The 24,322-nt window shown below is 42.5% G+C and overlaps 1 protein-coding gene across 1 annotated transcript in view; it reads right to left on the bottom strand.

Moving 5' to 3' along the window:
- Nucleotides 1–1,311: 1,311 nt before the first annotated feature.
- Kcna6 (potassium voltage-gated channel subfamily A member 6) overlaps nucleotides 1,312–24,322 on the bottom strand; it is a 37,823-nt gene continuing 14,812 nt past the window's right edge. The window contains exon 2 of the mRNA XM_076852563.1: nucleotides 1,312–1,694. The gene's annotated coding sequence lies outside the window, so the exon portion shown is untranslated. The remainder of the gene's footprint in view (nucleotides 1,695–24,322) is intronic.

Raw genomic sequence — 24,322 nt, 5'->3', positions numbered from 1 at the left:
TCTTTACTCAAATGCTACCTTCTAGGTGAGGATTTCTCTAAATCCCCTATTTTAGCCTCCTCTCCACACCCCCCCCCCACATTTCCTGATTTTCCTCTATTGCAGATCAACTCACATAGCACACAATAAAGTTTAGCTACTTATTGCATCAATTGCCTGTCTCTCCCCATCAGAACCTAGCCTTCTTGTTCCTGGTATTTATTTAGTGAAAAATGCCCTGCACATAGTCAGTACTCAATAAACACTTATTGAATGAACCAACAAACAAATGTCAGACACATTTTGAGAAGTAGGCCTTCACAGAGTAGGAAGGGAAGCCTGGTGAAATGGTATGTGTGTGTGTAAGAAAGAGAGAGAGAGAGAGAGAGAGAGAGAGAGAGAGAGAGAGAGAGAAAGTGTGTGTGTGTGTGTGTGTGCATGTGCGTGTTTCAGGGATGTTTGACAACCACCTTCACTTGGATTCAACAATTTGCGAGCACTTGATTATTTGTATACATGTTTTAAACTTATTTATTAACCAGAGTCAACCCTTCATTTGTTCTCTTGCTCAGGAATTCACCAGACACTTATGAGGGAAGATCGGTATCAGGTGCTCTGCTAGACATGTGGTAAACACGTGATGAAGAGCACAGTCCCTGCAGTATGATAATGAGGGCCCAGCACTTGGAACAGAACTGGGAGGGCCTCAGCATTAACTCAAATGGAACCCAGCCACATCTAATTGGAAATTAAATCCAGTGCAAGAAATTTATCCTAATGTGTTTTGCCACCAAAGGAAAAGACATTTGGATGAGTGGCTATGAATGGGAATGTCCCCATCCAGAGATCCTGGAAGAGCTTGGGATTGGTTGTCCAGGGCGTTCCTAGAAGTAAGACTGCGCTCCTTCCAGTGAGGACAATCAAGGGTGAGCAACTGTTAACTATGAGAGGGAGCAATGTGGGTGACTAGAAAGGCTGCCCTCTCTGAACACAGGAGACCCTGCACACCGTGTCCTCCCCGTTTGGGAGCGCACGTGAGAGACAACTCTGACCTTGATATTTGTCTAGTCCTGTAGATGTAAGGGGCAGATAACTCCTGACATGGTTGATCTATCTTGCCTTCTTGGAAAATTTCCCCTGTCTTTGGTGACCTGCAGAGGGGGATCAAGCCCTTTCTGTGCAGGTGCCCTGCACATGCTCACGTGTACTGACGACAGCTGGCAAGCTGGTCAGGGGACCTGGCATCTTGGCTATCTGCCTGCTTTCGTCAACCCCCTTGACGTGTCAGCTGGACTCAGCAGTTGATGTTTTCACGCAGCGTAACACACAGCCTCGGAGACTCTGCCATTTATTTATTTGTTACTTTTCCACAGCCACCTGCTCCTGGGTGGGTCTGCGGCTCTGCCATGCACTTTCTGGAATCTCCAGTCCTCCCCATACCTTGTCTCTTTTGACCACACCACCAGCTTTCACCCTCCTCCTCACAGCCTCACCCCAACCTTCTGGGCCCCATCTTTGACTCCAGGGGGTCCGATCTCAAGGTTTTCTGTCCTGGTTGCTGCTTGTGCAAGGCCACCAGAGGGCCATCAGGCAGGGTCATCCAAGGAAGGGTCTCGTCTTCCAGGGAAGTTGAGGGTTCAGGTCTTCTCTGTTCAGCCACTACCACAAATGTATGCATTAGTCTCCTTTCCAGGACCACTGTGCCCACATTTTCCCTGCCAGGAAGGAAGGAGAACAAAAGGAAGTGCAGTTAGTGACATGATGGAGGGACGTACAAGGGACGTATGAGGATTCAGCTTCTTTCCTGGCTCGTCGGTAGTGGCACTGTGACACCCCCTCCCCATCAGAACCTTATTCCTGGGCTCCCCAGTTTGCTCAGACCATCCTCCCACCAACCACTTGGACCCAGCAACTCACCAGCAACTACTGGACATGCAGCCTGAAGCCATTTCTGCTTGACTTGTCTTTCTACACTGCTGTCCTTAAGTCTCTACCTTGAATAGTCCCTTAGTCCCCCGAGAATCAAGTCCAAGCAATCTGCTTGCCTTCCAGACTGCCAAAGTGCTGCCTTCCATACTCCATCCAGCTGGTCTCTCTCTAACCCTTCTGGGCATCTACTTACACCTCAGGGGGACATCTCTGATCCTCAACAGGCATTCAAGTAAGGAACAACCCTCCTTCCCTGGAAGAGTCCTTGTCACGGCCTGACTCCTCCCTTATCCCACTCCCCAGAGCGCTTCTATTTCCCATGCCTACCTTCCTCAGTGCTCCCCTCCAGACCCAGTGAAACCCCACCACCCTCATGAGCCTCTCCCGCCCTCCCAAGGATGATTGATCTCTCTCTCTCTCTTCTCTGATTTCCTGCCGCTTTGCAGTGTGTTCGTTCTCAAGACACAGTGTGGTTGGTTTCTATTGGAAAGTGAGTGAAATTCTCAGCTCAAAGTGTCCGATGCCTGCCTCTGCCAGGCCCTGGGTAAAGAAAACAGAACTCCTCGTTTGTCAACCCCAAGGAGATGCGTGTGTCTCTGTAACTAGCACAGAGCACTTCAAGAGCAGGCCCGAACCAACATCACTTGCAGCTCTGTTTCTGCATGTGTGAAACCGGGCATGACAATGACATGGTTGTTCCAAGTGTGTGGAGCTAGTTCAAGATTCAGGTGTTTGTGAAACTGCTTTGGGAAAAGTGAAGAATCGCAAGAACTCCAGGTGATGTTGTTATCATGCCTACGCCGTGGACTCCTGCAGGATGAAGATATCTAATACTTGTAATTTCAATTAATTAGGAGCTTTCCCAAGGGTCCCACATCTGGAGGGACCTCACTGAAGCATGAACTGAAGGCAAGCGCAGACGGCCTGCGTGGACTAAGAGTCGCTGACCTTCTAGCCATGAGAGGACAGTGCTTTCAACTGGCCTCACCAGTAGGCAGCAGCTCCTACACAGGGATTACAAACAAACAGGAGCCAGGGACAGTGGTAAAAGCCTGTAATCCTAGAGGCTCTGGAGGCTTTGGAGGCTGAGGCAGGGGGATCACGAGTTCAAAGCCAGCCCCAGCAACAGCGAGGAACTAAGCAACTCAGTGAGACCCTGTCTCTAAATAAAATACAAAATAGGGCTGGGGATGTGGCTCAGTGGTTGAGTGAGTTCAATCTCCAGTACCAATAAAACAGAAAAGAAAGATTAAAAAAAAAAAAAAAAAGATGGATGGGGGAGGGGTCCACAAAAAATAACAGTAACAAAATAATTTTCAAAGAGGAAGGAAGAGGTGAAGTAATAAAGAAAATAAAAATTAAGAGAGTAGATGATGGAAGTAACAGCATTGAACTTGGAAGGCCAAGATTTAGGCCATGCCATTGATATAGAAGTTGATTAACTCCAGGGAACCCACAGTTGCTCAGAGTTGGAGATATCCCAGTACAACAGAAGCAGGGTCAAAAAATGATCACAGTGAGCCACACCCTTCCAGCTCTCCTCCACCATCTCAGAAAGCCATGCTGCTACGCATTCGCTAACCTACCAAAAGATGAGACGTTTATTGCAGAGAAACTGGATCAGAAGGGCTGGAGTTGGGAACAGCTGTCACTGTGTAAGACGGGCTGGGGTGGTGCACTGAAAATAGGGGACTTAAGGTTGTGATGTGAGAGACCACGTGCTCAGTGGTGAGACAGTCTGCCACCTTCCTTGCTCTGCTCCCAGAACAGTATCAGGCAGACAGTATCTTTCCTGGAGGAAATAAAGAGTTCCAAAAGAGAAGGACCTAGAGCCATTGGCTCCCAGAAGTCCCCAGTAAGACGTTCTGATCCAGCTTCATCACCTTGCAGTGAGCTCACCACGCAACAAGCCCAGACTCAGAGCCGCCAACCAGCTTATTATTAGCACTCCACTCTTGAAAATAAACAGGTATCCTCGGAGGACAAACATCCAAGGAAAGCTTCCAACAGTTCAAAACAGAAGAGAAAAGCGGGGGAAACAGAAAATCCCAGAAATAGAAAAATACTTGGAAAATATTCTAAATCCCCTGATAAATGAGAGAACATTTTACATATGAAACAAGAATAGACTGTCGTGAAAAAATGAACCGCCCAAGAAGAAAAGATATTCTTAAAAATCGTAAAAAATACGATAACCAAAATTTAAATGCCAATTGAAGATCTAGAAGACAATGTGGAGGAAGACTTCCAGAAATCAAGACAAAACTATCATGGAAAAGAGAAAAGATACAGAAACTTGAGAACCAGTCCAGGAGATCCAAAGTCTGATTAATAGAGTTCTAGAAAAAGAAAACAGGCAAAAAGAATGGGGGGAAAATAATGAAATAATTAAAGAAAAATGTTCAACAGTTGAAAAACATGCTTTTCAGATCAAGAGTGCTCACTGAACAACCATTAAAGGGGATAAAACTAGTCCTACAAGGTCCAGGACCATGGAATCTAGAAATTAGAATGGCATCAGATTTTACCAAAAGCATCACAAGGAGTTAGAAGATAATGGAGGTGATTTTCAACCTAAAATGCTATTCTCATCCAAGCAAGTGGTTTCCTAGTCCAGAGGTGAAGAAAAGCATTGGATAAAGTCAAGTTTAAGGTGAAAGTTAGCCTGGTATGTCCACATGAACTAGGAGATTTACATTGTTCAGGAGACATTTACTGAACCCCACCCTCCTTTTGGGCATCAAACAATGACAAGTATATAAAAAAATTAAGCAATAAAAAGAAGATATTTAGCGATTCCATAGGAAAATAAAGTCATGTGAGCAATGAAAAATAATTATAGCACAGAACACTAGGTGGCTCGATGAGGAATAATATTAACACAGTCATAATAAAGTAGAACTGAATAGTGAGCTAATAAATATCATGACATTTATACTATAGTGAGTTGAGAAGGTCTATATAGTGGGGTGTTTGTGTATATCATGGAGAGTAATGGTGGGTGGTGTTAAAAAAGCTAAAAGCTTTCCTAGTAGGAAGTCAATTTTTTAAGACTCGAAAAATAAAAATTAAAAAGCAATGGAAGTGTATTATTAGGAAGCACAGTCACAAGTCTAGATGAAACAGCTACAGAGCTGAAGGAGATTCTATTTGGGAACACAAGAGGGCAAGTTCACGGTTGGCTAGTGGCCTTATTGAATACATTATCTTTTAAGCTTAGACTAATATTTCAATTTAGAGGAAAAGAAATAACACATGAAAAATTCCCCAAACCAAAAGACGCAAGTCTCCAGAATGAAAAGCCAAGCTTCTAAGGTTGCCATATTTTAGCACAAGTAAGGACACTCAGTTAAATTTGCATTTTGGATAAGCAGAGAAAAGTGTTTAGTGTAAGTATGTCCCAAATATTACAAACTCTATTTACAGTTTATCTGAAATTCAAATTTAATAGGCATCTTCTGTCTTGTCCAGGAAGCCTATACCCAACACATCCACATGAAAGCACAGAGCCATGATTGCAAAGTACCAAGAAAAAGAGAACACGTTAACACTTGAGGGGGAGGGGGCACCTAAAAAGGAGTCAGAAAAGCATTGACATCTCAGGCAAGACTGGAAGTTAGGAAGGAGAGGAGGAAGGCCTCCAGAATTCCGAGGCAAAATGACATCCATCCTGGAATATTATATCCATCCAACCATAAATGAAATTTCAGAATTGAACAGAGGCATTGTGAGGGAAAGGTTAAAAACCCTAGTGTCTACTTACCTTTTCTTAGAAGTTGACTGGAGGATTTCCCTTCCCCAAAAGGAAATAAATCAAGAAAGAAGGAAACATAGTCCAGGAAAACAGAAACGCAACATAGAGGAGAAGGAAAACAAATTCCCATGATACTAGCTGTGCTGGGGCAGAGAGAAAGCAGGCAAGATGGACGGGGAGAATGAAGGTTCCAGAATGAAAGATTTTAGGGGGAAATTAAAGAACCCACAGTGTGATGCATTCTATACATTCAGTGTGATACCACACACACACACACACACAAAAAAAAAAATGGTGTCTAGAGGGATTTTCCAACTCAGTCGGAGAGTTCGGAACAAATTATAAATATGAACACAGAAAATTAATCAGGTGAAGAAAATGAGGCTATTATTAACAAAATGTTTACAAGAGATTAAATGAACATTATCATAATGCACTGCTTGGCAATGCAGAAAATAATACTTGATAATGATAATGACATAAACACTGAACACTGACTTAAACAAAATATTATGTGGGAGGCAGAGAAAGCAGTAGAAGATATATGGCTTCATGGACAAACACAAGAGGTAATGTTCTACCTCTCAGAGTCAAGGTGTTAAGAGTATCCCTAAATGATCTGTCAGTCCACCTTACCACTCTAACCTTAACCCTGAGTGCTGTCCCACGACTTATTTTGCTCCTGCGGTGAGGACCATAGGAGGTTCTCTTCCTCAATTATATCACATCTTCCCACCTCAGGGCCTTTGCACATGCTGTTCCCTTTGCTTAGAGTGCCCTTCCCCATGTATCCACGGGGCTCCCTCCTCCTGTTCTCCAGATCTTTTCTCAGATTTTTTTTTTCTCAGTAGCATCCCCCACTCCCACTTCCTTATTAAGGTTGCATTTTATCCCTGATATTCCCTATGTCACCCTCACCACAGTTTATCATTCATAAACTTCTGCAAATAGGTTACTACTTCTATAGAAAGAGGTGGTTAGAGTAATAGTTTATTTAAACATTTAAAAAATTTACTCTCCCCACTGGACCAAGGCTCCATGATCACAGGGAATTCTACTCCCTACATGTATCCACAACTTGTTCACCGATATATCCCTGCATAGAATACAGTGCCTGGCACCCAGTAGGAGCTTTAAAAGTATTCATTAAATGAAAAAAAAATAAATCAAGAAATAGCAGCATATATGTTTACTGAAAGACAAAGGTAAATACAAAAAAAAAAAAAACCTGTTAAGATAATTGAAACTCTCCTCTGAGGACTTGCTAAGGACAAGAGAGGGGGGGGGTGTGCTGGTTTTCCTGAGAAGACTTATATTCTTGTTTGGTTCACCAAAGCATTTTCAAATATTACCTTAATGAACATTAAAGTAATTTTTAAAAATATGATCAGTTTTTAGCCCATACACACCCAAATCCTACTTCACCAATTTCCAAATGACATGGTGACTGGTCACCTACTCCCATGTTCAGATGTGGTTTGAGTGTGTCTCCCAAAGGCTCATTGGCTGGAAGCATGGTCCCCCGGGTGGTGATGGTGAGCATGGCACCCTGATGAAATGGGGCCTGGTGGAAGGTAATTAGGTCACAGGGGCTCCACCCTCATAAACGGATCAGTGACATCCGGGAGAGAAGGTTGTTGTGGAGTGAGACCATCCATGCCCTTCTGCACATCGCCATTTTTCCTTTCCACTTCTCCACCATGTTGTGGTGCAGCCAGGAGGGCCCTCGCCTGCATGCCGCTGTCATGCTGTTTGGATCATTCAGCTTCTCAAGTTGAGAGTCAAATACACCTCCTTACCCAGCCTCAGGTATTTTATTATAGCAACACAAAACAGATCAAGGTACCTGCAGCTTTATGTAATTAAGGCCTACAAGTCATGCCCCTCTTCTCATCCACCCCTTTTCCTCTCATCTACCACAATCCATCCTGAGTCTTGAAGTAGCTCTCACCTTCTCATAGGTCTCAAACTCACTCACCTCTGTCCATCTGTGTCACTATTGCCCTAAGACCATCTTTCACCTGCACACTAGAAAACTCCATAAATGGCCCACCCACATTCATCCAGTACCTCCAACCTATTACACTGTGGCCAGACTGATATTTTCAAACACAAATCTGATCCTATCACGCCCCCCCCCCCACCGCCACACACACACACCTGCTTAAAACCTGTCCATGGCATCCCATAGATAAAACTCTTAACCTCTATGCCTGCAATTGCCATACCATGTTTTCCCACCCCAGGGGATGGCATGCTGTTCCCTTTGCCTGGAATGCGAACTCCATCTCCTTTGACTACTTAGCTCCTATTCATCATTCGAATGTCAGCTAAAATGTCATTAAACTATATTCCCCTACTTTAGGCTCTCATAGCACTTTTATGGGCATCGGTCCTTTGTAACACTTGGCACAGTTGCAGTTTTACACTCAGACTTATTGGGTTAATATCTGTTTCCACCCCCCATCCCCAACACACATACACACGCACGCACTTACACACACACACACACACACTCCAGAGAGAGGCTGAGTTCTAAGCTTCATGGAAGAAGTCATTAGTTTCATTATATTCCAGCTATGTTTTAAAACTTCAACAAGCAATATAGATGACATGGCTTTAAACTTCCACTCATCTGTCTCATCCCTACCCTAAAATTCTACAACATGGAGACGGCATGCTTTTCTGTGAAAGCCCAGTCACCCTCTGCTCTCTATACCACCAGTACCCATCCTCAGACGTGATTCTGGAAATATATGCTGACATGCAGTGTGCAGGAGATTGTGTTGCATGTAGTTGCTGGCCTGGAGAGGTGTCACCAAACCCAGGAGGTTTGCCTTTTAGACACAGTCATCAATGATATATTTCGAGCATTCCACATATGACCTTGAACTGATTCCTTCCTCCACAATCCACCATACCTTCAACTGGCTGAACCCCAGTGACCATCTAACTGAAACTAAAGATTCACCACTGTAGCAAATCTAATGACTTTCATCTTGTCTCAACACTATTAGCACAAGGCTTTTGTGTTGTGGATGTGAATGTGTGTATTTTCCCTTGTTTTTATAAAATTGGAGTAAAATATATAAGAAACTAACCAAACTATTGCACATACTTTTTTTATTCTTTATTTTATTTGTTTGTTTGTTTGTTTGTTTCATTGGTTACTAGGGATTGAACTCAAGGGCACTCGTCCACTGAGCCACATCCCCAGCCCTATTTTGTATTTTATTTAGAGACAGGGTGTCACCAAGTTGCTTAGCACCTTGCTTTTGCTGAGGCTGGCTTTGAACTCGCAATCCTCCTGCCTCAGCCTCCCTAGTCTCTGGGATTACAGGCATGCACCACCAGTGCACAGCAGCACATACACTGTTATATAAAGCTGGTGATGCTGATTGGCAGAAAGGGCACCATGAGAATGACCATTCATCAGGTAATGCACACAATTCTAAGCTCAGCATCAGATGGGGCATTAGGGGGCTCTAAATTTCAACATTTAATGTTGAACACCACTTATATACACTACCTGTGCAATTAGGCACTACCTGATAAACCAATGTTAATTTAACCCTTTGCTGAGTAAAATAAGTTTAAGTTCATCTTTTTGCTTTCTTCCTCTTTATCCAGAACTATATGAGAAACCAATATTTTTTAAAGTTCCTTTTAAAGAGTAAGACTACCAGGTAATCTTCCTTTAAAATAACTCTCCTTCAGATGCAAGTGGTAATTAGTCATGGGGACTCCCAATTTTTAAAATTCTACAATATAATGCAACTGGACCACTACACTTATATTTTTAAATATATATATTTACATATATTTTTTATATATCCATCTTTCCCCCAAATCAGTCTCTGGCATTACCTACTAGGGATCACATCTTTTTTTTTTTGGGGGGGGGGTATTGATTCAGGGGCACTCGACCACAGAGCCACATCCCCAGACCTATTTTGTATTTTATTTAGACACAGGGTCTCACAGAGTTGCTTAGCACTTTGCTTTTGCTGAGGCTGGCTTTGAACTCACAATCCTCCTGCCTGAGCATCCCTAGTCGCTGGGATTACAGGTGTGTGCCATCGCGCCCAGGTGGGGGTCACATCTGTAGTGGACTTCGCTCCCCAGAGCTTGGACTATGCCATGACATCAGGAAGAGTCGAGGACCAGAATCTGAGGGATCTCCCTTACTGGACGCTGCGTGAACCACTGACCAACTCCATCGCCCCATCAGCACTCCCTCTTCCTGTCACTGTTTCAGAAGTGAGGCCTGACACTGCTCCCCACCATCCTGCCATTTCTGGGAGTGACGCGTTCCTTCCTACTCCCTGCCAATACATCATCCAAGCCCTCTGCCTGCCCAGAGAGGTGGAGCTGTGACATGCGACAAATTAGGTCTACAGTTTATTTCAGCACCCATAGGAAAATTGTCAGGACACTCTCAAAGCTTCAGCTCACCCTTATCTTTAAGGGCATATCAGTCACAATCATGTACGAAAAATAAATTCAACAAGAAATGATTCTATACCCACCAGATTAACGCCTTCCCCGCAAACCCTCAGCTAGAACATTCAGGAGTGAAAAGCGTGACTCTCAAACAGAGCTGGTGATTTCTTCCATCTGTTAATCTCAATTTCTATATTCATCCATTGCAGTTTAAGATTTGAATTTTTTTCCTAATACCCCCCACAAAATATACTCATTATAAACAATCCACACACTTCTGCCATCTAAAAAAAACAAAAAATTTAAAAAAAAAAATTTACACTAAAAAAAAAATCACTTATGTCCTAAATGAAAACATCTTGCTTTGGAAGTCATACAAACTTGGCCTTAAACCGCTTGCTTACTTGGTGGAGGTGAGGATTTGAGACAGTTGTTGTTATAAGTCACAGTGTTCAGTAACTGTTTATAATTTATGGCTACCAGTGTTATTGATATACTTTCTAGTCTATACATATGTACATATCAATGTGTGGATTTTATGTTTCCAGGAGGTAACTTCTGCATGCTGAAAGGTTATTTAGGAGATACATTGTTTTAAATAAATAAATAAATAGATAAATATTCAGTTTATTAAAGTTACAAATCTTTAAGTCAAGTTCCTCCTTAATTTCTTGAGTTTAACCCATAAATTTTATTCTTCTATTCATAAGCAGAGTTTGCTTGTTTTGCATTTCTTTTCTTTTCTTTTCTTTTTAGCAAAAGCATGAATTCCTTGAGAGTCTTTGAAAGCAAATAGTAAGAGAACATTCTTAAAGTTATATGTTATTGACTGAATATTTGTGTCCCTCCACTCCCCCAAATAATTTAATGCTGAAGACCTAACCGGTGTAAATGGGACCTCTAATTAAGGTTAGGTGAGGTCATAAGGGTGGGTCCCTGATCTGATGGGACTGGTGTTCTCATGAAAAAGGAAGAGAAAAAGAGCTCATTCTCTCTTGTATGCACAGAGGAAAGAAAGGCCATGTGAAGGCACAATGAGAAGCCAGGAAGAGAGCCCTCATCAGGAGCTAATTTGATGACAACTTGATCCTGCACTTTGCTATCATGTGGATACCCAATGTTGCCCAAAGTCCCATGTGTTAAAGGCCTGGTACCCAAGGTGAGAATATTGGGAGGTGGTAGAGCCTTCAGGAGGTGGGGCCTAGTGGGAGGTCTCTAGGTCATTAGAGGTGTGCCCTTGAAAGGAGTCCTGGGACCCTAGTCCCCCTCTTGCTCTCTTTCGCCTCCTGGTGATAAGATGAGCAGTTTTGCTCAACCACATACTCCTGCCATGATGTGTGGCCTCACCTCAGGTCCAAAGCAACAGGGCCAACCAATCATGGACTGAAACCTCCAAATCTGGGAGCCAAAATAAACCTTTTCTCTTTATAAGTTGATTGTCTCTGGTATTTGTTATAGTGACAGAAAGCTGGCTAACACAGACTGCCAGGCTCCAGAACTGTCAAAAAATAAATTTGTGTTGTTGAAGTCACCCAGCCTATAATATTCGAGTATAGCAGTCTGAGCAGACAAATTTAATATGAGAAGCAGTGAGGATTCCCCAATATTTTGGGCATAAGAAAAAGTTAGAGGTCAGCAGTAGGGAAAGTGAAGGGACCCACACACCTCTAGATGTGTGGCCAGACTTGGAGATTGGAGGCCTGGAGCTCCCGGTCTAGAAAATGCAGAAAAACTATTGGGTTTGTGAATCAGAGATTGATACTCAGTCTTAAATTCACCAGATATAGCAAATAAAAATGCAGGATCCCCAGTTGCCCTTGAATTTCAGATGATTTTACAATATTTGGGACATTCTTATACTAAAAGCTATTCATTGCTTATATCAATTTCTGGACAGCTTATATTTTACCTGTCAACCCTACCCAGTATAGATACAGCCTCTGCAGTACAATTTAGTTATACATGTCAAAGTCTTTAAGGCATACACAATCTTCAGCATAGTGATTCTACTTCCAGACATTTATTCACAAGATAAGAGATAAATGTGTATAGGTAAGGATATTTATCAGTGTATTGCTTTATAATCATGAAAAAGTGAATTAACAGAAGATGGTTAAATAGTTATGGTATTTCTATTCAAATGTATGCAGTCTTTAAAGTCATAATTTTATGATCTATATTTATTAACACAAAAGGACATCCAGAATATAGGAAGTTTAAAAAAGATAATAAAGTAAATTTAAGTTTGATTTTATGTTAACTAAATATTTTATATGCACAAGACATATACACACCTAAACAAATCTGGAATAATTATGCTAAGATGTTGACAGGAGTGATGTCTGGATTGTGAGATTACTGGTAACTTTTACTTTGCTCTCTACACCTATATGCATATTATATCTCAATAATCAGAATAAAACAATAAAACTATTATCATTTTGAAAAAAGTACTAGTGACATGACATTTAGATAAAAATCATACAAAACATTCTTTGCTAGTTCTGTAATCCTGTATTCTGAAGTAGCAAGCCATGTATGAATACAGAAATTCCTTACACAAAGTCTGAATAGGTTCCTTTTCCTATTTTGGTGTTGGTATGAATAAGCTATGACATTTTTCTTGTGCTGAAAGAGCCATTGAAGAACCTAGATGCAATAGAAACTTGTTTCTCATTATTTGTTTGTTTGAAGAAAGGGTGTTACTTTCTTGGCTACCCAACATTTTAACCCTTTTTTTCATGATGGATTACAAATTTCCCTAGAGAAATTGTCTCCATATTCCATGATCAGTCTAAGTCCTTGGGGTAAAAGCTGCTCCAACCTTGGATCCAAGGTGTGCATGTAACCCAGATATGTCAAATTGGAGCATACCATTCCCTTGGCCTAATAATTTGTCCACATATAAGCAGAAGGTGAATTTCTAACCAATGAAAATCAGATCACAGGCGTTGTCAGGTCAAACACTATTTTTATTGAACGAGAACCTGGGAGGATGTATGCCTGGATTTATTAGCTATCTTGCCATCTTTGGAAGCCAACATGAAGAGCAAACTGCATTAAAAGAAATGAAAAAACAAATACCCCATAGATCACATACTGTACCCTTAGCCCAAGTTTAGATGAAGTTACATGAGTTAATCAAAGTCCCTTTTATGATTATTTGAGCTAGATTTTTAGTCACTTATAACCAAAATAAAGAACTGCACTAAATTAATTACAGAACCAATGAGATCTAAGCAACATAGCCTAATTATAATGATAATTATGTTTTATTCATCAGTTACTATGTTTAAGATGTTTGAAATAAATTAATCATGAATAAATCCATCCATCCTTTGAGATAGACATTATCTTCTCTGTTTCACAGATGAGAATCCTGTGGCTCCACAAACTTAAATAATTCACCCCAAATCACACTGCTGGCTAGACGAAACCAAGACAGCAAAATATCAAAGTCTATGTTCTTCTACTGCACCAGGATTGATCTTCATTGTAGACTTAGAACCCTCAGTTCTGGTCTCACACCACAGAGAATTATTTTACTGGGCTTTGGTTCACTACCAGTTGAGGCAAAGGAACTACCAGAAAGCCTAACTTCCCCTAAATAGCTCTGAGTTGAAGCCAACCATATAAAAAGGACACAGAGCCTCAGTTTAGGGTGGGGAAGGAAGCTGCCTGGTACTAGCATTTTCTCTAATTTCCAAGCAAGAATCAACTACTGAGATTTTAGCTCATCAAGTGAACTAAAATGTCAAACGACAATCACTACTATGAATCCCAGAAACATTACTTAAAGTTGACAATAACTGCAAACCTCCTACTTTTTACTACTTAAAACCATGTATGGTGGACATGAACTTTGCATTAATGCAAACCTGACACACAGGAGTCATCAGATGTCCAATAAATCATCTTACAAAAACACAAGCATATAAATAAAATGATTCAGACATTTACCCATGACCTAGTCTCTACGTAGAATTTATTTTCTTACTTTTCACAGTGACCCAAATCCCTCTCAAGAAAATGAGGTACAACAGAGAAGCTAATAAATTTAAATCCTTGACCTAATAAGCAAGTGTGATATCACAGGATACAAGATCAATGTGCAAAACTTGGTTGTATTTCTATACATCAGAAATGGGCACATGAGAATTGTGATTATAAATGCAATAATATTGACAACTGCTTTTTCAAGACACAGGTAAGCATACATCTAACAAAACATGTAACAGGGCTTGTATGATGAAAAGTTCAAAGTAATAATGAAAGAAATGAAAGTATATCTAATTAAATGGAGAGATGTAGCATATTCTTGGATTAAAATACTCTAGATGGTAATAAGATCAATGCTGAAATCGATTTACAGATTTAACACAATTCCTATCAAAATCTTAGCAAGACTTTTTTCCATGTAGAGTTAATTATATCTTAAATTTTATATGGAAAGGCAAAGGAACAGAAAGAGCTAAGGCAATTTTTCAAAGAAAAATAAATGGGGAAGAATCAACTGACCAGATTTTTCATCAATTTTTTAGCTGTAGTAATTAAGTCTGGTAGCTGACTGGATGCATGCATGAATAGAACAGAATAGAGCCCATCGACATACCCTCTTATAAGTACGGACAACTAAAATAATTTAATGCAGGAAGGATAGATTTTATAGCAAATGGTGCTGAAGTAATTGAACATCTATCAGATGGGGGAAAAAAGAAAAAACTTTGACCTAAACCTCATGCTACATAAAAAGAATTTCAAACAGAATATAGATTTCAATATAATATTTAAAACTACAAACTTTTTAAAGAAAATTTGGGAGAAAACTTTGAGGACCTACAGTTTGATGAACAGTGTTAGATTTTATACCAAAAGCATAATTCCATAATTCCTAAACTAAAGTATTGATAAATACGATTTTATCAACAATCTATGGCTCATCTTGTAAACAACATGTTAGATAAAATATTCATATCTAGAATATCTAAAGAACACAGAAAGGCAAACTATTTAATTGGGAATGAGCAAAAGACATGAGGGGACATTTCCCTGCAGAGATTACACAGTTCAAACACATGGAAGGAAACTGAACTTCACTTAGTATCAAGGAAATGCAAATTAAAGACCTTGATGAGCCATCACTACATTCCTATCAGACAGCTGAATTTTTTAAAAAGAAAAAGAACAATAACAACAATAGCAAAAATCCTGATAAGTTAAGTGTTGCATTCAAAGTCAGGCACACAAAACAGAACCATCCTGTCACATTTCGTGCAGGCAGCACTTGAAAAACAATCAGAGGACAAGGGTAGCCTCTGTTATCCTCAGGTTCTGCTCTCCAGGGAGCAGCACCAGGGAACATTCCAGGGGGCATCAAGGCTGGGAGCAATCCTGGAGGAATGGGAGCAGCAGACAAAGCTCTCCCTTTGTTTCTGAATAAGCCCATTTGTCATCTGGGCATGATGACTTCCTGGAAGTGCTGAATGCTTTATTGAGGATATTTCAGGAACAAAAGAGATGTTGTACCCTCCAAGTTGTGTGTGCGAGGTCGGGGAGAAATGTTCTCAAAGCTGCTAGGTGGGTATAGGGGATGTCAACTAGGAAATGGAATGTAGGAGACCCTTTGTCCCTGAGGTCAGTCAAATGATGATAACCACCCCTGGCGCCATCCCAGCCTCATCCTGAGCTCTGTGCATTTTCTAACCTCAGAACTCTTGGAGAAAGTTCTCTGCAGCCTGGTGCAGCAGCACCCCAATACAAATGTTCTTTTGAAATCCACCTCTGAGCTGCCCAGCCTTCACTGGGCCCATCCAACCACAAATTCCTAGCAGATGTTTAGCACGTGAGTGTTGCCCTCCTCCCTGGATTCCTGCAAGAGTCCCTCACCCCACCCCATCTGCTATGAACCAAGCGGGGTGCATTGAGGGTCTGCCCCTGCTCAGGGAGTACAGGGGTACATTGTTCACAGAGAATTTAAAAACCATCGTAAAACTGGCCGAAAGTCAGACCACTTTTTATTTTCATGTCAAATATAAATAATGTCAGTGATAAAATATTCCTCCTGGCCAGGTGGACCACCCTAACACCTCTCCCAGAAACTGGCAATGCTAGCCTTGGCTCCTAGGGGACAGCTAATCTTTCCCATTCCTGTCTTTCCTTCAGCAGGAGACTTCATTCAAATATACGTACTGAGCATGTCCTGCCCCTGATTTAAAATTCTTGCTTGCTCCCATGGCCACCAGAAGGGATCAACTTCTGGTAGCTTCATGGCTCTTCACCATCAGAATCCAACCTCGTTCTCCAGCCTGCCCTGCACCCTTTCTCCCATTTCCTGTACCCCAAGCTCCCAGTTCCTTGAACACACTATCTCATTCTCCAGCTCTGTGCATGCAAATGTTGAAGCCATTTCTTTTATTAAGAATTTTCTTTTCAACCTTGAAATTTCCAGGTCCTCTTCCAAGGCCCTGCTGATGAGGTCATTTCTCTGAGGAACCTTCCCTGATTCCCTCCAGTACACGGGAAGAATCCAGAGCACCTACTATGTGACTCTGTATCACTGCAGATTCTACCTGCTCTGCTTGTATTTCCTAGTTTCCCCTAAATGTTTCTCTAAAGCAGAGTAATTCCTAATCTAAAGGTCAAGCCAAAAAAAAAAAAAAAAAAAAAGGAATTTTTTTTTGGCAAACCAAGTCTTAGTAGTTAACTGAGTTACTGAGCCTTCAACCTGTCTTCATAACCAGCTTGCTTTTCAGTTCTTGGCCCCTTGGGCCAAGCATATTTTCTTCTGTCCATATGATTCACACTCTATGAAACCAACCATCAGGGTAAGTGGACCTAGAGCAACTTTGTGGTCTTGGTTTCTCTCTTTCTCCCAGAAGTCACCTCTAAATGAGAAGGTCACAGATTTTAGTTCTAAGATACATAAGAAAAAGAGACCCTCCCTTTGGTCTGTATCCCCGCCACATGTCTCAATTCAGTCTTTTACCCAAGAGCACAGAATTGCAGGCAACTGGAAGCAGTTTTAATTACATACTAACTAGATATTTTAACTAGATACTAACTAGTTGTATCCTGACTCCTGCATTGTTTGTTTTTCTATCACTCTTAGTGAGAGATCAGTGGTGAAGGGGTGGACAGCTGGGTGGGATCTGGGCCCTGCTGTAAGCCCCAGAGCTGCCCCCAACTTCTACCTCTCACCACTGTAACTTACCACAGCCAGTTGCTCACTGTCTCTGCCCTCAGGACGTGGTCTCGCTACAAAGACTGAAGTCCTGCTTACTTTCCATTTCAGGGGGCCTGGCACATTTAAGCTGCAGACCAATGTCCACTAAAGGGGGACAGCCTCCATGTAGAGTGTCCTCCACACCCTAATGATTCCCAGCCCTGCTGCCAACTCCTGCTTCTGTTTTCTTTGGTCTCTAATCTCCCGTTTTGTTCAGATTTCTGGTCCCTCCCCAGCCCTGCCGGGTGACTCCCACTGAGATCACAGTGGTGAGCAGGTGGTATGTGCCTGAAGCCCCTGCTACTCAGGAGGCTGAGGTGGGAGGATCGCTTGACTGAGAGGTCAAGCACAACCTGGGCAACAGAAGGAGACCCTGTCTCAAAAGTTAAAAATAAATAAATAAACACATCATGGTTATCCCACCCTCCCCGTGATCCTGGTTAGGGAGTGTCCTAACCACGTCCTAGTGGGAGCCGCAAGTTCTGATCCCTAGGAGGACTCTTGGCCCTTCCTGAATTCAGTCACAGCTGCGGGAGCACAGGAGGCCTGGAATTACTGCTGCCATCTGTGAGCACAAGGGGGAAGTCCAGCAAGTCCCAAGAACAGAATCCCTCAAACCAACATCATTGTCTCTGGCAACCCATTGCCAAAATGGTTCCATTTCCCCATGCGCCCTTGGCAAAGTGACTTGGAAGCCCCTCCCATCTGGAGACGGGGTCTACTTCCCCATTACAGAGCCTGGCTTGACTAGATCTTTTGTTTCTAAATGCCACTGTCAGATGCAGCCAAAAGCTCCCTAAAAGAGTGCTGCTGAAGAACTGAAAAAAAAAGAAAAAGAGAGAGAGAGAAGGACCCTAAATAATTTCAAAACCACACCAGCTGCAGAATAGAATACTGGGAATACAGAATATTATTGATTTAAATAGAAAGACCTCTTTTCTTTTATGAAGCAAAGATTAATTGCAAAGCGTCTCTAATCCTCATTAGAACACCCTGTAACAACAAAACCCCTCCCCACTTTTTTGTTGTTGTTTTTTGTTTCTTGTTGAATTTTTTGTTTTGTATTGTATTGCATTGCTGGATGGAACCCAGGGCCTCACAAATGCTAGGCAAGCACTCTACTGCTGAGTTACATCCCCAGCCCTATGATCCCCATTCTATAGTTGAGGAATCAATACCTAAATGTGAGAAATGTGCCCAAGGTCCAAATGCTAGTGAGGAGAACAGCCAAAGTTCAAGTCCAGCTCAGTCAGATGCTGGGACCTGTGCAGTTTCCACTAAACACCATGTAGTGCCTAATTAATATCATTTCTTCAAAATTTGAGCTGAATATAAGCTTCCATAAGATATTATTTGCCAATTCATTACCTCTTAGCCAAGAGAATATTTGTATTAACACTTTGAACACCAAGATCCAGCTCTGTTATAAAGTAGCTATAGTGGCCATGTGGATTTGGGTCAATCAAATGATCTCTTAGGTCTTCAACTCTTTATTTCATTTACAAATGGGAAGTGAAATCAGAAGATGGTTCAGACCCCTTCCAGCTCCCCTGACTAGAAGGTTTGCTATTTCTCCCATAGAGTACAAGCTGAACCAGAACCTTTTGTCCCAACTAAGCTTTCTAGGAAAGAGACTGAGACTGGCTCAAGTTCAACCCTGGTCCATCCACTGTGGGGAAATGGGTCTGACAATACCAATCTGGCTCATAAGCTGTGGATATTGGGAAGTAAAGGAGGTTACTGGGTAGGACTCTTGGGCCATCTGACAGATGTCAGACCACATCCAAGCAGAAAGGTAAGATCCACCAAACCAGATGTTCTGGGTCACATGTAACTCCAGGGACCACTTTGAGAGTCAAAATCTTTCCTTTGCTTTGGGAGAGAAGAGCTGGCCACTACCCTCCTTCCCTCTGCTCCTTCCAAATATCATCCAGCAGAAAGTTCACAGCCACATAAGGATCGTTGTATAACAGGAGAGGGACCCAGTAGCAGGCTGGCCTTGCTGTCAGAGAGAGAGAGAGCCTTCCCTGAAAGTCAGTGTGGGGAGATGAAAAGCCACGGACCCTCCAGGCCAACTTGCAGTGTGCAAGTCCTGCGAGAGGAAAAGAAAGATGTAGCTGCACAAAAAAGCTGGTGGTGGCTTGGCCTCAATGACAGGGCTGCCACATCAGTAGGCGATGTTAGATCAGCATTTGGTACTCCTGTCTAGGTGCAGTTCTGCTGCCTGCATCGCCTGTAAGGCCAAACCCCGCCTCCTCCATCCTGCCCCCCCCCCCAGCATCCCGATGGAGACTGCAGGATGCTGACACAGAAAGCCTGCAGTTGCTGGGAGCTTCTCCAGGATGCAGCCTGTGTGAGGAAAAAGGTTTGGACAAGGAGAAGAAGAGGAAAGAGAAACGAAAGTCCTCGGTTTGAGTCAGGGACAGATTTCGAGCTAAGAGCTGGTTGCTGGGTGGGGGCTGTGGAAGGGACGCATGCAGTTCCTGGTTATGGCTCTTCTTCCCCCTGACCCACCTTGCGAAGCTCCTGTCAACCCAGAGGGGGGACTCAGCCGCAGCAGGAAGTGGCCTCTCAGGAAGGACTCAGGTGGGCTTTGGGGTTATTGGGAAGTAGGGAGGGAGATGGTATTGGGTACAGGGCCAGGGAAGCTGTGATGGCTGTGAGAATGCTTGACTGGGGTGGCAATAGGGGAGAAGGGGACACAGCTGTGGGACAGCCTGGGTGTAGATGAGAGTCTCTTTGTGCCAGCAATGCACTGTGCTTTCTGCAGAGCGACAGCAGAGAAGGGCCTAGATCTGAGGCTAAGGGTCAGCATGTCTGTGTCTTCAGACCACTGTGGGTGATGTGGACTGGCCAGCTCCCAGGCTTTCTGTCCCTCAGTGTCATTCTCTCACTGGTAAGTGGGATGGGGCGTGGGAGGATGGCATCACTGCACAGTGCACAGGGAAGGAGGAAGGGTGCAGTCACAGAGGTGGGTGAGGAGGGAAAGAAAGGGCTTCCGAGTCAGCACTGAGAGGCACCTGAAGGACTGTTTCATCCTGGGAGACTCTCGGGGCATGGAGGCTGCTCTTCCCAAAGGGCCTGGCAGGACTGGCTGTGGGCTGGGCAGAGAATGGCAGCTGCTGACACACAGAGATGCTATGTGACCTTGCACAACACAGTCAACATCTCTGGGACAAGAGCAATCATAACACTGGATTGTTATGGTAGTCCACAGTAAAAGAGACTTATAAAATATTATAAAATTATAAAAGTATTAACTCTAAAATCATATATTCAATATAAAATATTGCATATAAATATAAATTCATTAAATATAAAATTACATATCGAGTATAAAATTGTTAAATATAAAGGTATAATAGAATTTCTTGGGCTAGTGGTGTCTTACTGGCTCCACACAAGACCTCTTGAGAATTTTTTTTCAATGCTGTATCTGGATTTCACCCTGGATCAATTATTCAAATTAGATCAGGGGACAGCAGACAGGCAGGAAGACTTTTTTAAATCTTCTTGGATAATTCCAATGCTCTGTAAAGTTGAGACCTGCTTACGGGTCATAGGAAGTCTAAATATCCTGAAATAATCACTTGGAGCTCATGTATTTTAAAAATGGAGTCTCCGACTTCTCCCAAATCTACTGACTGTTAGGGAGGCCTGGAAGTCTCTGTACAGCTGATCCTTTATATCCATGAGTTTCCTACCCATGGATTCAACCAACCTTGGATCAAAACCATTCAGATAAAGATTGTACCTGTACTAGATATGTACACTATTTTTCTTGTTCATTACTCCCTAAACAATGTAGTTTAACAAATATTTAAATATAGCACTTACATTTTTCTAGGCACACAAAGCATCTAGAGATGATTTAAAGCATACAGGAAGATGTCTAGGTTCTATGCAAATACTACATGATGTTACATAAGGGACTTGAACATCTGCAGATTTGGGTATCTGTGGGGAATTCTGGAACCAGTCTTCTTCAGATTCCAATGGACAACTGAATTTAGCAAGCAATAAAAGCAATGTAGACATGTTTATTCCAGCAAGAGTTTGCCAATTATCTCCTTACTTATTGGATGAATAATCACACCTAGTGATGGTTCCTGAAGGCACATTCTCTTCAGACAGCATATTCAGATGCTTGTTTTGAGGAAGGGGTCCTGTCAGACAGCCAAATCCAACCCCATTCCGGCTCCCCCGAAGTGATGGTCCAATTAAAAAATAACAAATTTCCCAGCCAGAGAGCCTGGGAACTTTAAGATAAAAGGGAAAGCAGGATGAGCTACCTGGATCACACCGATGAGCCGTGTTTTTGTGTTTTGTCGATAAGGTTGTTCAGGATTCCTTGCTTCACATTCTGTCTGCCGACTGTTCCATTCATAAGGCTGTACAAACACACATGCAGACATATACACACGCTCGCACTCACTCTACCCTCACCAAGCCAGGAATGGGAGAATAAAGAGGAATAAAGGAGCCTGTGAACTGGGATCAGGTGACTGTGTTCCAAGGGAACACAAATAGTGTTAGTTATGAAAGGTACCCTAGGGGTTGTTTGGTTCAGACTTTTGATCTCACAGAGGCAATATCAGCAATAGCAGTTGAGAGTAGGACTCCGCAGCCAGATGGCCTAGGGTGAAATCCCACCACCCTGCTTCCTGGAGAGCTCCTTCCATGAAATGGGAAGACCACGGCAGGGCAGCTGAGTAGGTTACAAAGGTGGGTAGCTGTGCCTGGTGTGTGGTGCACAGGACGGTTTTTGCTGCTATGAGCATTATTGCTGATGATTTATTCCAGGCAAGGAAGTCAAGGCCTGGCAAGATGATTGCTTTGTTCACACTCTCTGACTCTTATAAGAATATTGCCAAAGGGAAGAGTCATGAATGTGAGCAAATCTCTATACTAAGAGCGCTCACTGTAGCAGCACTTATAAGAACAAAAAACCAAGCAGCAGCTTAACTGTCCAACAGTGGGGTAGCTTACCAATCTGATGAAATTCGTGTGACAATTGCCTGAGAAAACTACAGCTATAATGTGAAGTTTTTAAAATGAAATCCTGCATGATTTCTGTAGAGATACAGAGACAGAACTAATGTTCTGTCAACAAAATATCAACACAGGGTATCTCTGGTTATGAGTTGTGGGGATTTTATTTTCTTTCTTATAGTTTTCTGAATCATATTAATTTTCATAGTGAGTAGTGAGTGATATTAGAGTTAAAAATAAATAAATAAATAGTTTGTTCCAGAAACTTGCTCAAGGCCAAACAGCACCTTAGAAGCACACAGGTTTTCCACTCCTGTCCAGGGCTCTGCCCCCAATTCAGGCTGGATTAATAGTGGTAGTAAGAGAAGTCAAATGGGACAAGAAGGATAAACAGATACCAAAAAGTGGCAAGATGTGGTGGAAACGTGCAGGGCTGGATCCCAGCCCAGAAGCTTCCTAGGGCATAGTTGCAAAGGCAGCCCTAGACACATTGCCCAGAACCTTCTATCCTAAAGCCATAGTGTGGCAGGATGTATGAGCCCAGCACACAGTGTGTGCCCTGGAGGTTGTTCTCTCAGAAATAGAAAGGAAGAAGAATGTGTGAGAATACGTGTTGGTAGAGGGTTCTACCAATGTTTCTTTTATCCTTTCTGCAGTCTCCCTAAGGTGCTGAGATGCAAAGAGTACTGGTTAGCATCCCTGCTAGTCTGCATTCCCCTTCTCCTTAATATAGAAGTGCCTCTCTGTGCCCAACATTTTTCCAATCATAATGCCAAGGTGCTCGACACAGCCAAAACCAAGGAATGTTTATTTTGCAACATCAAAATAAAAAAGGATCTGGAAACACTTAAAACTAAGATAGATCTCATCTAAGAAAAATAAAAAGGTAGAAAGAAAGGGGGGGGGAAGAGAGAGGGAGGGAAAAGTACAAAGATTGATCTTACTTGATACCAGATAAAATTATTACCTCTCTCTAAAAACTTCTCTATAACCTGTTCAGTTGGTTCTTTAGATGTTAAATTCTGATTTTTTTGTATCTAAAATAAGAAGCTGGAGCAGAGGAGCTTTGAGATTCAAATATTCCATATACAATTGAAATTTTAGCAAATCCAACTCTTTTTCAAAAATCTCTCCAGTGGCAACAACCAAGCAATAATGTGATTAAGGAAATGATCAAGAAGTGATCAAGAAAGCCCCCCCCCCCCGCACGCTTGGTGAATGCCCTTGAGCATCATAGGATCTTCAAGCAGAAATTCAACTGTCCAATCCCACTGTCTCATTTTACAAATGAAGACACTGGGCCAGAGAACAGTGCTACTGGCCAACACATGCTGAGAGCCAGACAGGTGACTCGTCCAGGGCCACACAGCAGCCTAGTGACAGACCCAGAATTAGATGCAATTCCCATCTTCCCCCACAGCCCATTTGTTCTGATTTTCAGTGGATTTAAAGATCAGAGATGCAAGCAGATATCAGAAATGCTTTCTCATGGCTCAGGATGTCTAGAAAAGGAACAGGAACAAAGGCATTCACAGGTAAAAGCAATGACGTCCTTTCTTCTTCTGATTCTGAGCACAGAAGGAAAACTACAGAAGAAAGGGTTTAGTCCTGGGCCAGCTGGTGGAGGAGCAGGTGGTGAGCCTCAGGACCTCTGGGATGAACACAGAAGAGTCAAGGCTGAGCTCCTCCAGCAGCCCAAAGAAATTCTAGCTGAAAAGAGCTGCCCTGGAAGAACCCAGTCCACCTGGAATTGTTCCACACTTGAAACACTTCAGGAGACAGAGCAAGTGTCACACTTGAAAGCAGTGTTTAAGGAAATAGGAAAGAATGAGAAAACCCAGTTGCTTATAGCTCACTAATGGTATTTGTGTCTTGCTCACATTGTGAATAAGATTTTATAAACTGGGCTCTGTGGTGCACTCCTGTAATCCCAGTGGCTCAGGAGGCTGAGGCAGGAGGATCATGAGTTCAAAACCAGACTCAGCAAAATTGAGGTGCTAAAC

This window comes from Callospermophilus lateralis, chromosome 4 (assembly GCF_048772815.1).
Source record: "Callospermophilus lateralis isolate mCalLat2 chromosome 4, mCalLat2.hap1, whole genome shotgun sequence".
NCBI classification, from domain to species: domain Eukaryota; kingdom Metazoa; phylum Chordata; class Mammalia; order Rodentia; family Sciuridae; genus Callospermophilus; species Callospermophilus lateralis.
This window is presented reverse-complemented; position numbering and strand designations above follow the sequence as displayed.